This window comes from Euphorbia lathyris, chromosome 6 (assembly GCF_963576675.1).
Source record: "Euphorbia lathyris chromosome 6, ddEupLath1.1, whole genome shotgun sequence".
NCBI classification, from domain to species: Eukaryota; Viridiplantae; Streptophyta; class Magnoliopsida; order Malpighiales; family Euphorbiaceae; genus Euphorbia; species Euphorbia lathyris.
The window spans coordinates 46,438,810-46,458,284 of NC_088915.1; the positions used below are offsets into that span (position 1 = coordinate 46,438,810).

At 34.8% G+C, this 19,475-nt stretch overlaps 1 pseudogene; it reads right to left on the bottom strand.

Moving 5' to 3' along the window:
- Nucleotides 1-6,417: 6,417 nt before the first annotated feature.
- On the bottom strand, nt 6,418-18,913 carry LOC136233666 (cytochrome c oxidase subunit 1-like; annotated as a pseudogene).
- Nucleotides 18,914-19,475: the final 562 nt, after the last annotated feature.

Genomic DNA, 19,475 nt, shown 5'->3' on the forward strand with positions numbered 1-19,475 from the left:
CACATTCAAAATCTCCAGTCATTCCTGTATCTTTTTTACTTTCAGCTTTGTTCTCATTAACAACTTCTTCTTTCCCTCCTTCACTTTGACTAACTGGATCTTCATTGCCTCGAGTATATTTACTCCATAAACTCTTTATCACATTATCCATCTCAACGCTTGTACCATCTTCACCAAAAACAACATTAGCTTCTTTCAACATAACATACATTTCATTAACTTTAGAACCCAGTTCTTTAGCTAATGATTGGAACTTAGAAAGAAATTCCTGCATATACAAAACCATAATTAAAAAACAGGGCAAGTTATAAATAATAGTAAGCATGTTCTAAAATTTAATAAACATGTTCTAAAATTTAATAAGAATGTTCTAAAATTTAAAAACAAAGGGAAAGCTATAATAACGCACAAAAATTTCTGCTGGTCCACTAGAAGAAGCTTCTCCACATTCCTTCTTATTGCCAACTTCAGCATCTTGTTTATCTTCATTCCTATTCACTGCTTCTCTTTCCAAATTTCCTTCATCCCCATACATACCTTCTCTTACCAAGTTTTCTCCTACCAATATTCTATTTAACACAATCCCACTTCCAAATCCCCTCAATTTTTCCAAAGCCATCCTCTTTTGAATTCGTTCTTTATTCCAAACAGATATCAATGGATAATCTCTTGGATTAACAACATTAGCTCGTTGAAGCCTATCAAAATAACTTATCTACAAAAAAATAACAAAAATGAACAAGTTAAACACAAATTAAAAAATAAACAACCAACAAATATTGTCAAACACATAATAAAAAAAAATATACTTACCAACAAGAAAGGAAGGGGACCTGTGAAAAAAGTAGGACTCCTCTTCCAATCACTGACAGAATCCAACAAATGCTTATATGCAAAAGAACATCAGTCCAAATTTACAATCTCATTAACATTCCTACAACTATAAAGAAATTTATAGTTCATAGCCTGGTTCTTGGTTGAACGAATACAACAATTCACCGCACAGAATACGAAATGCAACAAAAACTCATCACACAATGGTTTCGTCTTCAGATCATTCAGCTTAGCAATCACAGTACTATTAATTGGACTTCCACTCACAATCCCAAAATAAGACCTCCATTCAGCAAAAAAATCTGAACAATCATCTTCCCTAACATCTTGGGGCTCCTCAATCTCTACACCTCCACAAGGCAAGCCATAAACAGCTTGAAAATCTTCCTTAACAAACTTCAACTCTTCACTATTACCCAACATAAGGCTACACCTATCTACATTAAAACTATTGACAAGTCTTTCACAAAAAGAAGCATTATGAACATCTAAACTTAAATCCAAAAAACCACCAAATCCAATCCGTCTAATTGCATTCTTATGAGTCTCTGGAATATCATTAAGAATACCAATAAACTGTTTAGGAGGTATTCTTTGACCAAGAGCAGTCTTATTCCTTTTAGAAATATTTTCATCATCACCTGCACTAACAACCTTCTTCCGCTTCTTTAAAAACCTAGAAGCAACATTTATGTTTCTTGCAAACTTAACTTTCTTTAGCTTCCTAGCATCAACGTCTTCCTTTAAACCATCAACAGAAGGTTCAGAAACTTGAGAAGAATCAAAACCTTTGCTACATAGACTCCTTGTTTGTCGTCTAAACATACCTTTACTAGATTGACTACTTGTTTCCTGCTTCAACGCACCTTTGATAGATTGACTCCTTATTTCCCGCCTCAACAAATTATTAGACGGAACAACATAACTAGAGAGCAAATCATTGTCAGTAGGAATGGCTGACATTGAAGGTCTTTTAGAAATGGAAGGTCTTTTAGAAGTCCTCTTAAATCTTCTAGATGTCTGTCTTTTTCCACTTATAGCTTCAACAGGAACATCACTCTTACCTTTCTTCTTATTTTTCATATCTTCATCAGAACAATATTGTTCAATAATTTCATCCAGCAAATTCTTATCAATCACATTACTTGGGAAACTATCTTCTCCATTTCCGCCCATTTTCTACAAAAAAAAACAGAACATATAATCAACATTTTAGAACAAACAAATGCAAATATAGAACAAAACATAAAACAAATGCATAACTCATCAACAAAACATAAACTAATTTAACAAAGCAATAACTCATCAACAGAACATATGTTCAATATTTTAGAACAAAAACCATACAAAATAATACCACAACAAACTTTGAAAGTTCGAACAAGCAAAACCCCCAAACAAAACCAATATCTCATTAACAGAACAATTGTTCAAAATTTTAGAACAAACACATGCAAATATAGAACAAACTTTGAAAAAAAATAAAATCATTTTGAAACTTACTAAATTTCAAAATCAAACCACAACAAACTTACAGATTTCAAACAAATGAAAAACCTACAAATCAAAAAGCAACAAAAAAAAGGTATCAAAACTAAAAAATAGAGAACAAACATAAAACAAAACAATATACCATTAACAGAACATACGTTCATCATTTTAGAACAACAAACACAAAATATAAAACAATAATAAAACAACATAAAAACATTCTCAAACTAAATACATTTGAATACAAAAAACATAGAAAACACATACAGAAACTTCTTCATAAAGTTCAAACAAACGAAACCCTAGAAAATAAAAAAACTACATAAAATCGCTATCAAAATCAACGAAAAACATAAAACAACAAAATAAACGAAGAACATAAAGCAACAAACCTCGTTCAGACGAACAAATTCATGGAAAAAAACGAAAAAGCGAAAAAATGCAAACAAAAACAATGAACAGAAAAAACGAACACGATAAACAACTAACCAAAGTTCAGAGGAAGAAATACACGGTATAATTGATGAAATGCAGAAAGCAAATCTTCTATCAAAACCAAAGTTGATCGACTGTAGAAATGAGAGAAGATGGAAACAACGAAGGAGTCGAGGAACAAGTCGAAGAACGAAGAGACAGATCTTTTCAACTTCAAAAACGCGCGACTTCTCAAATGAAACTCACCGTTTTTGTCAAAAAAATACCCCAAAACTACATAGTTTTAATTGGTTCTCACCTAAGAAATGTCCTCACCTAAGAAAGGGTTCTCACAAGAGCCCTTCTCTCTCTCTCTATATATATATCTATCTCCTCCCCAAAGAAAGTCATGACCAAGGCGGTAATTCTGCACCCCAGCGTCGGTAGGTTCTATTCAGGACAAGGCGCCACAAGCAGTCGGCGATGGTCTATTTATTTTTAGACTCCTCTCAGACCGGTTTTACTGTGCTATATATGGAGGATAAATCAACATATAGATAAATAGGCCAAACCAACCCATAAAGTTACTAATGGGCGCTCAATACTTTTTCCGTAAAAGTCAAAGTTCTTTCTTAGCTTTGACTCCTTGAGGCCCTTTCTTTTAGAAAAAAATAGAAAGATTCCCCTGGTCCGGTGATCCAGTCACCCGGAGAATTGTTTGCAATAAGATACTTACGATTACGCGAACTCACCTAAAGAACCATCTTGTTGTAAGTCTTTCTTCATACAAGAGGGCAGAAGCTTTATATTATATACAATATATTCTCAGTCTAGACTTCGCCATAAGGCATGCTAGCAAGGAAGCAAGCCTATTTATTAGCTATTCTAGCCAAGGAATCCATTAGATCAGCCTAGCTAGCGACTGTAAATACTCAACTCAGGCGATTGCCCTACTCTCTAACCTGCTTTGAAACTACCCCAACCCTAGCTCTTTACCTTGTAGTAAGAAAACAATAGGTAAGTTATGGATCTCCTATAGCTTGGTCTTGTCTTTCAGGAGAAATAGCTTGCTTTAGCTCGGCTGCTTTTACGCCTAAAAGGGAAGGGAAAGAGACTAAGCGAGAAAGCTAGCATTCATGGTGTCTGCAAGGTCAAGAAAGAAAGATATAACTCTGGGTAGTCTATGGGATGGTGTCTATTTATATCTTTCTTTCTTGACCTTGCAGACACCATGAATGCTAGCTTTCTCGCTTAGTCTCTTTCCCTTCCCTTTTAGGCGTAAAAGCAGCCGAGCTAAAGCAAGCTATTTCTCCTGAAAGACAAGACCAAGCTATAGGAGATCCATAACTTACCTATTGTTTTCTTACTACAAGGTAAAGAGCTAGGGTTGGGGTAGTTTCAAAGCAGGTTAGAGAGTAGGGCAATCGCCTGAGTTGAGTATTTACAGTCGCTAGCTAGGCTGATCTAATGGATTCCTTGGCTAGAATAGCTAATAAATAGGCTTGCTTCCTTGCTAGCATGCCTTGTGGCGAAGTCTAGACTGAGAATATATTGTATATAATATAAAGCTTCTGCCCTCTTGTATGAAGAAAGACTTACAACAAGATGGTTCTTTAGGTGAGTTCGCGTAATCGTAAGTATCTTATTGCAAACAATTCTCCGGGTGACTGGATCACCGGACCAGGGGAATCTTTCTATTTTTTTCTAAAAGAAAGGGCCTCAAGGAGTCAAAGCTAAGAAAGAACTTTGACTTTTACGGAAAAAGTATTGAGCGCCCATTAGTAACTTTATGGGTTGGTTTGGCCTATTTATCTATATGTTGATTTATCCTCCATATATAGCACAGTAAAACCGGTCTGAGAGGAGTCTAAAAATAAATAGACCATCGCCGACTGCTTGTGGCGCCTTGTCGACGCTGGGGTGCAGAATTACTGCCTTGGTCATGACTTTCTTTGGGCTTGGAACGCCATGCGTTGAACATGCTTAGCAAAACATGCTATGACCTAGATTCATCATGCCATGGGTCCCGTCCGGTCACGGCTTCAAAGCAGAGGGCTTCCGTCTATCACAGACTTTCTATCTCTCTCTTGCTCGGAAAAAACAAATAAAATTAATAAGTAATTTGTATTCTTCCTTTACTTTCTAAGCTAGGTGACCCTACTTTGGGATTGAGTTCAGTTAGTAAGGGAGTAGGCAGGGAGGTCTAGGGTTTGTTTTCATTTAACATTTGAATTTCTCTTACATTCCAGCTAAGTATTTAACCTTGATCCCTTTGTTTTCAAAATTGACGTCACGGACTCCCGCTCCCGAAGTCAGAAGATTCCCTCCTAACCTGAGGATAATAGAAAGTAATAAAAATATGGTCAATCGTAATGTGGAGAACTTTCATAATAGCACTATGGCCAATCCTTTAAGACTACCTGTATGGGTCAAATTTAGGCCTCGAACTCACATCGAGGTAGGAGAACAAATAAGACAGCCGCAGGCACCAACCACTACTGCAGCAAGAGCAGCAAACGCAATTGCATCAGGTTAGGATGCGCCGGGCGCCCTACGAAACTAGACTAGACAGCTTAAATGTGATTTTAGTGACTGTTCTGCAGGGGCTTGCTCTAAACTTTTAAAAAGAGATTCTCGCATTTCAGTGAACAAGGCAGTGATTCGACGATCATATAGTAGGTGTACCGCGGGGGGCTTCTCTGGTCTTCGATGAAGGGAGGGTCCAGGTCCAGCTCTTTACTTATTCCACTTTCTTTAGGAATGAAAGAAGAACCTGTTCTGTTGATGCGAAAGAAGCGGTCTTAGCTGCTATCTTACTTACCTAGGGGAGGAAAAAGATGCTCTTCTTCCTATTGGCGATTCGGACCTAATGAGTTGAATTGGGGGAAGGCGGTTAAGTTATTGATAGAGATGAATCGGATCTCACCCTTAATTGATAGTTACCCGTCCCATCTAAGAGCTAGCTTTCCCGTGCTTGAGGAAGCGTACTAAATGAAGCTTTACCTTCTGACTTTCCTGTGCTATCTATAAGAATGAATGGTAAATCCCGTCTCTGATTAAAGCATAGGGCAATGCTTACACACACATACCCGTGCTCTGAGTCCCTTTACCCGAAAGAAGGGAAGGCCAGGAAAGAAGTCTTAGGTATGGGCACTTGAAAGGGAAGAGCTGATGGTTGACTTTCTTTCTTTCGAGAAGTTTACGGAAAGAGGAAAATATGGTATATGTGTCAATCAAGCTTGTCGAGAAAGCTTCATTGAATCATCTACCCTATTTTATTCTTTACGGATATACGTAATCACTAAAGAACTTCTGAAGCTGATGTAAAGACAGAAGATAACTCATACTAAAAAGGATGGCAGAGGTTTCGGTTTTAAAGAAAACTGTATGGAAGAAGGAACGAAGTAAGTCAACAGTTACGAAGTAACGAAGTAAGCAAGTCAGTCTTACTCCCGAGGTGCCTTAGCTAGCTTTTTCCCTCGATCAGCTCATATGCTATAGGAAGACGCATCTTTCCTACCCTAATCCTTACTATCCCGTTAGCTACCCAATTACTATATATATTATAGAAAACATAGATTAACGCTTGAATTGAACCCCTAGGCTTTAGTTCTGAGTTAAGGGCTGAGGGTGGAGAAGATGTTTCAGAAACGGAGGTTAAGAATCGGTATTGGTTTTTTACTTCACATAGCTTTTCGTCTCCTTGATAGCTGGAAGTTCTCCAAAAGTATGAAAAGCTGGAGGACTTTGTACCATCCATTCCAGTGTGGTGGGATTCTGTTCAACAGCCCAAGGACTTGGAGCACATCTTTTGTTATTTCCACTGCTTGAAGTGATTGTTACGACCACGAAGAAACGATGAATCCCAACTACGGATATATAAGAGCCAAAACTGCTAAGGGCATTCCATCCAGCGTAAGCATCTGGATAATCTGGAATGCGACGTGGCATACCCGAAAGCCCTAAGAAATGCATGGGAAAAAAGGTCGGATTAACCCCGAAAAAAGTGATCTAAAAATGGATTTGACCTAAAGTTTCAGGGTATGTCCGACCAAAGATTTTACCCACCCAATAGTGAAATCCTGCAAATAAAGCAAAAACGGCTCCCATAGAAAGTACATAATGGAAATGTGCAACCACATAATAAGTATCATGTAGAGCAATGTCTAGCCTAGAATTTGTCGGGACTATTCCAGTGAGTCCTCCTATGGTGAACAAAAAGATGAAGCCTACAGCAAATAACATGGGTGTTTTGTATTGTATCGAACCCCCCCACATGGTAGCGATCCAACTAAAGATTTTGATTCCAGTGGGGACAGCTATGATCATGGTACCTGCGGTGAAGTAGGCACGGGTATCAACGTCTAAGCCCACAGTAAACATATGATGAGCCCAAACAAGAAATCCAAGAACACCTATACTGATCATGGCATAAACCATGCCTAGATACCCGAAAACCGGTTTTCCCGAAAAAGTAGAAACGATATGACTTATGATACCGAATCCAGGCAGAATTAGAATCGACTACCTCAACTAAGTATATATATATATATATATATATATATATATATATATATATATATAGAGAGAGAGAGAGAGAGAGTATATATATATAGAGAGAGAGAGAAGGGCTCTTGTGAGAACCCTTTCTTAGGTGATATATATATATATATATATCGTGAATTGATTGGTTGAGAGTATTACTCCATGAATACCCTTATTTTCCAGATTCGATATAGTCTCATCTCATCTATTCTTTCCACCCTTCAAAACAAAACAAAACAAAAAATGTGGCTTACATCAGGATCTCCTTAATTTCATCATAAAAAAAATGATTTTTCAAATCCCTTGTTCACTTACTTAAATATAAACACCCGAAGTTTCAAGTTGAATCATGTGTTACTTTAAATAAATTTTAAGTGGCTATAAATCATTGGAACCACTTCATAAGGAGAAATTTTACTATACTTAATATACTCTGACTAATAAAAATCGTTTTGTATACCACAACATGAAAATGATTGGTATATATATATATATATATATATATATATATATATATATATATCATTATTTGATTAGTCGGGTTATTACTCTCGGAGTCCCATAAAGTTTTTCCTTCAAAATGGTCCAATATATTAATTTAAGCAAGTTTAGATGGCTCCAATATTGTAGATGCCATATACAACTGTCTCTTTTTGACAAAATCTAAATTTAATAAATATACAGGACCGAGAAGAATCAAATAAAGATTAAACTTTGTGAGCAATTGGAAAAAAAAATGAAACAATTAACAAATATATTATTATGGGATAAGTTACAAATTTAGCTCTATGATTATTAGAAAATGACATATTCAGCCCACACGCACAAAAAGTGTAAACTCAAATATAACATTTACTGACAGTTCAATTTCAAGCCTCGTTAATGGAAAAATATGTTTTTGTTTTTCATATGCAATTTCAAATTAAGTTATGTACCCTCCAACCTCTAACGTTCTAACAACTCAATAACACGTGAAATTGCACATCATTTGTTATGAAGAACTCATCTTCCGTTAATAATATCATTTTCCTATAATGAGGTTTGAAGTTACAATGTCTAGTAAACATTAGGCTTAAAATTGTAATGTTTTGCATGTAGAGGCTAAATTCGATCTCCCTTGATAATCATATGGCTAATTGTAACTTATCTTTATTAATATTTTTAAGATAAAAGTTGTGAAATAGATTTTTGGAGATTCCATGTTGTTATTGCTTTTAAGAGACAATGATTGAAAAAAAAATGATGTTTATTATTGTTGTCCATTTTCAATTCCATTTTATCAGGTTGTATTTTCACTTTTTATATATGGCTAAATAATAATTATTTATTTATTCTGGTTACATGGATAATAATTATTAATTATTAATTAGAATAGCTTTAATAATTGATATTTCAATAATTATTGTATTATAGTTAAAAGAAGTTTTGGCTTTCTAAAATTATGAGACCTCTCTAAATAAGAGGCCTTATTGGGCATCTATGTGAGTTGATCGTAAAGTGTTTCCTGAGTTTATGGGATCATTGGTTATTGTAAACAAGTTTAAGAGATTAACGAAATACTCTAAAAATATATTAAATTTATTGGTTTTTCTGGGCAAGTTCGAAGATTTCGTGATGTTTAAATATGTTGTAAGATGTGTTTGTAATGAAGGAAGGCTCCTTCCTCATTAAACGCATCATAAACTATGTTAGGGGTAAATTTGCTCTTTATTGTCTCCGTTAGAAGTAAAAATCATTTTAGGCATTAAAGATAAAATTGTTTTTGACTGTCTACATTGAAATACTTTTACACCTTATCTCGTTACTTAACGGGTCGATTTTTAATTGACTCAGTTAAAATTGGAATAAATTTTATTTGTTGGACTTAAAATCCAAAGTTTTTAAAAAAATAATGATTTTTTCTTTTTCTTTTTTTAGTATTAATTAAAAAAATTAGTCATCCCGGGTCATAATTAGATTAAAATTATAATACGACTAAATCTAACGGTGACAGATCAAATTCATCACTGACTATATGAACACCATTATTGACCGTGAATATGAAATATACATAGTAAAAATTTGTACGAGTCAAAACTAACTAGCAAAATGATAAGAATATTTAAAATTATATTTTATCTTTTTTTATATTTTTACATATTACTCTTAATAAAAAAAAAATAGTAAAATTATAGTAGTATATTTCCATAAACAAGACACCACTAATCAGAGTAGTATATAAAAATTAGATTGAGTTAGGGTTATTAATTTAAAAATGGGATAATTACTAATCTGACCCAATCAAGGATCCCAATTTACATATCTAGCCCACCTTGCTTCAAAGTTACCAAATTAGACACTTTCACCCATTTTGGACAAAACTAACCTTAGTTCTATTCGATCAACCGATCGATCTTCTTCTTCTTCTTCTTCCGCTTCTTCCGCTTCTTCTTCTTCTTGTTGTTGTTGTTCTTCTTCTTGTTGTTCTTCTTCTCCATTTCAACTTCTTCTTAGGTTCATCTTCTTCAATTTTTGATACCAATCGTTAGCAATTTTTGAGATTTTTGACATATTATGTTCAATTCCCCGTACAAATGGTATATTTTTAGCTTATACGCTTGCTTTTCTCGTTGGTTTTGCCTCTTTCTTCATCTGTAATGGTATCGTTTCAATTTCCTCTATTTTCCATAATTTTTTTCCATTTTTCTCCATTATTGTCGCATTTGCGACGAAATGCGACAATTTCGTCACAAATACGACAACAATGGAGGAAAATGGAAAAAAATTATGGAAAATTGAGGAAATTGAAACGATACAATTACAGATGAAGAAAGAGGCAAAACCAACGAGAAAAGCAAGCGTATAAGCTAAAAATATACCATTGGTACGGGAAATTGAACATAATATGTCAAAAATCTCAAAAATCGCTATCGATTGGTATCATAAATTGAAGAAGATGAATCGAAGAAGAAGTTGAAACGAAGAAGAAGAAGAAGAAGAAGAAGGAATAGATCGATCGATTGATCGAATAGAACTAAGGTTAGTTTTGTCCAAAATGGGTGAAAGTGTCTAATTTGGTAACTTTGAGGCAATGTGGGTTAGATATGTAAATTGGGGTCATTGATTGGGTCAGATTAGTAATTATCCCTTTAAAAATCAACATGACCTGACCACTTAGTTGGTAATCAAGTAGGGTTTTGTGTAAACGTATGGGCCCATAAATCAATTAATTGCATCTCTAAAGCCCGCCATTATCCGTTGACTGATTGACCTTTCTGTGACTTTGTCAACTATGAAATTCAATGCAGTCACAAAATATAAAAGAATAAATATTTCATCACCTCTTTTCTCCATGCATTTATTTTTTTTTTTTTGAAAAATATGAATTTCACCACCATCCTCACAAAATCTGAATTCAGTTTAATGAAAACTCTTATATCATTACAAGTAAAAATAAAACGGTTAAGATCCATTAAAAAAAAAAAAAAAAACTACTTATAAAGAACATAAAAAAAAAGTCATAAAAAGTACAATTTATACAAATGAACGATAAATCATATACTTCTCGTAAATTTAAATTCGTAAAAAAATAGTTGAAATTCAATCTTTTTTATTTAAGTGATTCTGAATAATCGGATCCGAGTCATTTCTCTTGTAACCACGTAGATCTAGAAATATATTGACAAAATCAATTGTTTATGTACTTGCTAAAAAAGTATAAATGAACGAATTATAGTTGATATGTGTGATAAGACGAAAAAAATCTGATGAAGTATATGGATTTCAAACCAAGTGAAACCACAAATAAAGGAAAAATGGAATAAACATATAGATGGAAGGAGGAAGTATATGGATTTAAAACCTGTCTTCGCATTATCCTAACTGCGGGCTAACACCATGGTTATCCACTGATTGGGAAGAGGGCTTACGAAACCTAATTTCTGTATGTACGGAATTACCACCCACCCTACCTTTCTTATCGCCACCATTGATGGCATCGTACACACATACTCCATTTTTAGTTGAAAGATTACCTCTTGTCACATAGACGAGAAACTCGTCTTCGTGTTATTCAGTCAGCGAGCAAACACCATGGCTACCTATTGATCAAAAAGAAGAAATTTTCGTTTTCCGATTCCGGACGTGCAGAGTCATCACTTGTCATACACCATTTCACACATGCAGAGTCTGTTAGTGTAGTGTCTTAAAGACAATTGTTTTAAGATGAAACTTATTAATAAATGAATTGTTCATTGCTGAGTTATTTGGTTTATTTGATATCGTAGTTCAACTATATAAAAGGCATATGATATAAGGATATCTAGATAGTTACATGGCCAATGAATGAGTTCATTAGTATTGGGATCCAACATGAGATAGCAGGATGGATGGATCTATCTAGTGGCACATGTCTTATCTTAATGGTATTAGTAGGTGTAATTAATCCTCAGACTCAAATAATCATTAATGTGATTATGGATTATGTGGTGTGATGTTTTGACTCTGTTATCTAGCACGATCCAACACATCAAGTGTGCCTTGGGTAGAGATTGGATATATGTAATGATAGATTGAGCTTTTGTCACTCTCGATAAAGAGATATATATATATATATATGACCTCTTATGAAAAATTAAGTTGAATCCTTGCAATGTGATAAGGTTAAAAGACGAAATACAGATTTCACTTAACTTATCTATTCATAGTTAATTTTAACTGAACAAGTAAAACCAACGTCTTTGTATATATAACTTGACAGATTCCATAGTCAAGATTCTTTTAAGTATATAGTTGATGAAAGATCGTATTATACTACAACTAATACTAAAACGTGAAAGGTGGCCAGAGGAGTAGGAATTGTAGGCACCTCCCAATACTCAAAGGGTGCGGCCTGTTGAATAGAGGCTTGTTGAGGTACCTCTTATATAAAAAAAGGTTTAAAGATAGTAGTAGAGGGTCAATAGAAGAATTTAAGGCAGGACAAAATTACCAGCAGCGGAATCTTCAACTCCTTGAGATGACACCCTTAAGGAACTCGATGCGGGAGGAGTACAACCAACTCCCAAAAAAGATGAGTAGGTAAAACCCCTTGGGAAGAGAGGGGGAAAACACATCTCCTCTCTTGAGAGTTGCAGACTTATGTTGGTCCTTTGTGAGGTAGTATTAATTCCAAAGGGGGTGAATGAAACTATTGGTTAATTTTAACTTTTTTCTTTTCTACTCAATTGGCATGTTTCTGTTTGCTTAGCACATAGGCAGAATTCAAAGTCAGAAGCAAGTTCAGATCTGCGACATATATAGTCTATTGAGCTTGATTCTAATTTGGAAGAGTGCACTCGATAGTTTGTTAATTGGACAGAGCTTCTGACTATGCAGTGATTAAAGTTTGCATGTTAATTAGTTAGAGCCAATGTATAAAGATAAATGTGTTAAAGCAAAGAATAATCAAAAGCAGTAAAAGGCAGAGTTAGAAAATAGTTACTCAACAGATTTATACTAGTTCAGCCTCTGGCGTATGTCCAATCCTCAAAATACCTTCTTCTGAGCTTTAATCCACTAAAGCATTCTTTCACGGGTAGAGCACAAACCTTTATATAATAGACATAGCTTCTGTAAAGTACCTTCCTTTATAATTTCACTCAGATATCTATTTCTCAGCTATTTGCCTATAACCGAAGCAAACAACAGAGCTTCGGAAATACTATGAACAAAAAGTAGTTCTAATATAGAACACAATAAAGATCTAAATCTCTTTTTGGATGAACACAAATATTACAATGATTGTATATCACAAATATTGCTCTAAGAACACTTGGAAGTTTTGATCTCTTTTTGCAGCTTATGATTTCGTCAACTTCACAATGAGCATGTCTCTTGGTATTTATTAGGGGTGAACATAAAAATCCGAAAAACCAGAAAACCGGAAAACCAAACCGAAACCAACCTAAAAATAAGGTTAACCGAAATCGATGGACTAGTGTACGGTTTTTAATTTTAAAAATAATGGTTAATGGTTACGGTTACGGTTTCTTTATTCCAAAAAACCGTGGTTAACCGAAACCGACCGAATCTCAATTAAATATGAAAAAACATAAAAATAAATTTATTTATATGGTTAAACAATTATTTAGTCCTGTAGTTTTTCATAACTCATTAATCAATCCACTATTTAATTATAAGGTCTCTAATTTTTTTATACTTTTAATGGTTTAGTCCTTCTACCAAATACTAACATCAAATGAGATAAAAAAATATGTAAATAACTCTCAGTTAATTTGTTACTGTCTCTCTAATTTCAGTTTATGCGGCTTTTTTCTTTTATGTTTCTGGATGTAGAAACAAGGATAAAATTTTATTACTTGTTCTCTAAAACTTTATAGCCAGAAGTTTTATTAGGGGCATTTTTCCTTTTTTATCCGTTTAATTGTTCTTTAACACATTTTTAGACGGAGATTTGATATAGGGAATAAACAATTTAATGGAATCAAAACTGAGTGATCATAATGCATGTACATCTCCCTCTCCGCAGTTAATCTTCAACTCGGCATTGACCCGTCGTCTCCCTCACAATAAAAATTAGAATGCTTTTATTATTTTTATTTTTATTTACTAATGGTTAGAAACCGAAATAAAAGATTAACCGACCGAAATAATTGGTTAACCGATTAGTGGTTAACCGAATTTAATGGACTAGTGTATGGTTAGTGTTTCTAAAAAACCGATTAAATGGTTAATCGACCTAATTAACCTTAATGGACTGGTTAACAGATCATGTGCACCCCTGGTATTTATAGTAGAGGTTGGACAGAAGTTCCATTAGAATTTCAAACTAGCTGTTTGGAGGAAAATGGCTCATGTCAACACCAGCTTCTAACTTATATGTCCTTTTGTCCAAAAGTTTTCCGTTGTAGAAGGATGGGCTCTTCTGTCTTGAGTCGCGCTTCTGAAACATCAGACGTGTAGTCTACCAACTTTCTATCTTAGGTGTGCGCAGAGAAACATTGAGGGGACAAGGCTTTTGTAGCTTGTATGTGTTTCCAATTTTCATGATGTGACAGGGTCAATGCCAGTTGTCCGTCTTATTTGCTTCTAGAAATTGTGTTTCAACAACTTATCCTTCTCCTTAGCTGCCAGCCATTTGGTAGCTTTTCGAGCTAACAATTTTTGGAGTAGAGAAGACATGTTAGATCCTGTAAAAATAGGAGAAAGGAAATCAAAACAAAGTAAAAATAAAAATTACCTTTAAATAAAGCTTTGTACTCAAAGGATCCTTCGATGTGGACTTCCCCTTCGGCGAGAACGAAGGAGGAAGGGGATGGCTATTTTAATATGGTCTAGTAGAGCTTCTTTCGTAAAGGTGAAATCCAACTCCACTATGGAGTCGTGAATAGCAATGTTATCAGGCTCGGACCGGACCGGTCGGCTCGACCGGTCAGACTAGAAACCAACCAAGCAGTCGGTTTGACCCTCTTCGGTTTGTTGAATGCTCAACAAACCAAAGTGACCCGGGGTTGGACCGGAACCCGACGGTTTGAGCGGGAACCGGTGTGACCCCGGGTCAACAAATATTTTTTCTCAAGCAATTTTTTAGGCGGGGAATTTGGATTTTGAATAAATAAAAAACATTTGGATTTTTTTTTCAAATAAATCAGTTTTTTAGCTAGATACATTTGGATTTTGAATAAATAAAAAGACATTTGGATTTTTTGTTCAAATAAATAAAAAAAATAGCAAAAGTGGCCGGTTTAATATAGCTCGTATCGATGCAGCATTCGCATCGTGCGAGTGCACCCCTAACCCGATGATCAAGCGATTGCACCCCCTGCGCGTGAAAGAGCCTTTCCCCTAGTAATTGATTATAGACTTATAAATGTCATTTACTTATAAACTAGTTATCATTTTCATTTCTTTCCTATGTGAGATGGAGAAGCTTAATTTGTTTTTTTTTCTATTCAAAACCATTTCAAATGGTTTACTTTGAACATCAATTTCTCGTTCATCACTTATCCATTTCGAGTTTATAATATAACGTTAAAAATATCTCATGACATATAATATGTCGACACATTTTAAGTTATTTTAAACTTCATTTATTCATTATATATTTAAGCCTCAAGTTGACAAAAAATAACAAACCAAAAGTTATTTATAATTTATTTTGGATATATATAATTTATCAAAACAATTTTAAATTAATTACATATATTTAATATATATAAATATTATTTATTTATTTATTACGTCATCTGGTTCGACCAATCTGAGCCATCTGATCCGACCAAGTGAACCGTGACCCAGCTATCAATCTGGTTTAATGTCCGGCCCGGTTCTAATAACATTGGTGAATAGCCTTTTCTTCCCTCCATCATAGTTTGCCTTGTTTATAGGATCATTATTCCATGACAATCAAAAGGGAAATCCGCAAGGATATAGAGCCCCCCCTCAAAGGCTCCCCAACTGCATCCTTAAGGGTTAGAACCCAGAACCAATGTGGCTTAAAATCCTTATTACTGAAGGTCTTGTTTCTTATAAAAGAATTTTTTATTCGACTGGAGCTTCTGGATCCACGTGGAATCATCATTCCCCGCCCTGATGGAAGGAGTCCATATATGGCAAAACAAAGATCTAGTCACATTTATATCTAGATCTTCACACACCTTAACCATCCCAACCAGGTCTCCAAGAAAAGGTAAGTTGGACAAATATTGAACTCGTTCAACACTTTAATGACGCTGGAGGAAAAAGGGAGCTTAACCCCATTTTATAAAAATAAATGGTAAAAACCCATATGGTCTTCTGGATCCATAGTTATTACGATTTATGATGGGCACAACAAAACCCATATGTTCAAATTCAGGGTATTGTGGAACCAACTCAGTTAGATAAAGGTCATTTAACACAAGGGTTGCTCGTATTTTTTTTTTTTTTTTGCTTAGGGATAATGGTTTTTTTAGTATCATCATCATAAACCTCGTCACTCTGTGGCTTCTTACGACCCATTACAAGCAAAACAAAAGAGAAATAGAAAGAAAGGTGAGAGAAACTTACTAGAAAATAGCAAAAACGGTCGGAGAAGAAGAGTTCGAAAATGCAGAAAAGACAGCTAAGGGATTATGGAAATGCAGAAATAATTTAGCAAACAACAAATTACCTTTATAAAAGAGAGAGAAGAGCAAACAGTGGGAAAAGACGGATCGACATCCTCAATAAATGCATGTAATGATCAAATAAGTCATCATTCCAAGCCTCATGCCAATCACGAAAAATGATAGCAATAAATACAGGCCACCTGGAAAAAGCGTGCGAGACAGAGGGACACTACAAGTTCCATGGAATCCTTCACACCACGTACAACAGGGGAAACACACATGCTAAAAGGATCGAAGAAAATTTACCGAAGACAAAAAGAAAAACGTCGTCACAAAATTCTCTTTTTTGGCTGAACCCTGCAATAGTTCAAAAAAGAAGGGAAGGGGACATATGATATCATATAAAACAAATTATGACACATGTTGCGCTATAAGCCTTTGGATAATGCCATGTGAAACAACACGGGCCTTCATATCCAACAAAACTTCCATGAAATGCTCCCCACTAAGGGAAACCCTCACGCGGCTAAGAAAAAAGTCGATCAAAAGGCTCCTACCAGTAGAAGACTTATCCTAAAAAACAATTATAATAGAAGAAGGATTCTAATAAAGGAAGGACTCTTAGAAGAAGAGGGGCTCCGTAAAAATACTATAAATAAGCAGATACGACCTCACTATACGGTACATTAACATCACTACATTACAAGTGTTCAATTTCCTTCAACCCTTCCTTACTTACTTAGGCATCGAAGTGGGTTCGCTAGACTCTGATCCCTTTGTGACTGTATGTTGCCTTTTCCAGGTACTTCTACAAAGGGATTGGAGGACAGTTGAGGAACAAAGATAACAATATATATACTCATCGTTCAAACCACTCTCAATTCAAGCAATCAATATTCGCAAAAATAATTATATATGCGTATATATACATACATATATAAATATAAGCAATTACGCTTACCTTTCACACAATAAGCTAATTAAATTGTTCGGGTTCCTGCTGGCCCGTCACTTGCTCCTCTATAAACATAAAATTCATTTTGTATTATTAAGCAATCTATATATCAAACTAAAGGTGTTTATGAATGTTAAAATAAACCTTCAAGACCTTTGAAAACATCTAAGAAGTTATAATTAAGTTCTGGAATTTTCAAAATAAAAAACGGTGAAAATGAAAAACAAAGTTTCAACATATGCATCTGATTATGACTGAATTTTGAACGCTCAAAGTTTGAATTTGGAATTGTTGAAGAAATAACACTTTGTAAAACTGTCTTAAGTTTATTCTGCAACTTGAATCAATGTAATTGGAGTTCTTATGAAATCGATTTCAACCCTATTTCAACTCTAATGGCTACCAAATTCGAACAAAATGAAATCAAAACAAAATTAATGGTACAAACTATTTCTATGGACATAAATACTTGATTAAAATATGTTTGTGCATCACCAAAATAACAATTTGAATGTCAATCATGAAATATCAAAACCCTAATTCACATGTTCTTGAATCGAAATCAAAACAATCTTGAAACTAAATTGACCTTACCTAAATGTTCTTACACGAGGATAAAAAAAATATGGTGTTAAAACTCTTAGATGTTGATCAGATTTCTATGGAGGGTGATAAAAAAACAAGAAGAAGAAAAGAAAAAGGAGGAGAATGGTTTTTAGAAAACCCATAGAAAGTGAGATTTCTTGTTTCCACCCCTTCCGGGATGAAAGGGGGTTATTTACAAAACTGGCCCTATTTTATAACCCATTTACGTTTTTAGTGTAGTGCTCCAACTTTTTACAAATATAGGCAATTTTAGGGAATTTGGACAAATTTACCCTTTCTTTCCCGACCCTGTTTTCGACCTAAATTATCAAACCGTTCGATTGAGATAGGAAGGAAGGAAGACGGCGATCAAACTGCGATAACGATAGGGAGGAAGACGACGACGATTGCGATAGGAGGGAAGGAAGACGGTGAACAGCGACTGGCGAACGGCGAGGAGAACAGGGATAGTAAGCGAACAGCGGTGAAGCAAACAGGAGGAGAAGCGGAAGTGATAGGAAGAGAAGGAGGAAGTCGAACGGTGAGAGGAAGAGGCGGAAGAAGGAAAACGGTGAGAGGAGGAGGAGGAAGAAGGCAAACCTCTTTCCGGCAATCTCGTTCCACCATGGGTAAGGGTAAAAAGGAATCCCGGAGCAAACGAAAGGTAAACAATCTTAAATTTTTCATTTCTTTTCAACTTTTAAGGTTCATGATAGGCACAATCTTAGGGTTGGATTTTGAATTGATGATTCTGGACACTCAAATAGATATATGAAGCTGTAAATTTGAGTCATATATTGTGTTTCATTCTATAGCATATATAGGGATAAAATCACATAAGTTTGTGATTCTTCTTGCTTTGCTTTTGCTATGTTTGGTGCAGGAACCATTCACATGGCTTGTATACACAGATTTATTCGTTTTTTTGTTTAAAGCTTTGATGCAGGAACCATTCACATAGCTTTGCTTCTTGCTTTGCTTCTGCTAGCTTTGCTTCTGCTATGTTTGGTGCAGGAACCATTCACATTGCTTTATTTCTTGCTTTGCTTCTGCTATGTTTGGTGCAAATATGTTAGGTTCATTTTAGTAATTCATATTCATATTTGTGCATAATATTATTTTAGTAATTCATACTCATTTTAGTAATTCATGTTAGGTTCATTTCATATTCATATTCATTTTAGTAATTCATATTCATATTCATATTCACTAATTGGGAATGATTTATTTTGAAGAGTGCTAATTGATGCATCTTGAAAATTACTTTAACAATTAAGTGAGCTCAGAGAGCAAAGTCAGCCTAGCTGCTAAATCCGGTCAAGTGAAGAACTATCTCACAGTCTATCATGTGTTTTAAAATATTTATAGTATGTGTGTTCGTTTTACCTTGTATGCGCTTCCTTCTATGTTCATTAACTTGTTTGCTTATCTTTTTCAAGACATTGCTTATATAGGGGGCCTGAGTTTTGGAACCTTGAGTTTTGGAATCTTGTATTTTTATTTTAGCATTTTAAAAAATACGACAGATACAATAGACTATATAATCTGTCTCCTGTCGCATTTAAAAAATACGACAGGTACGA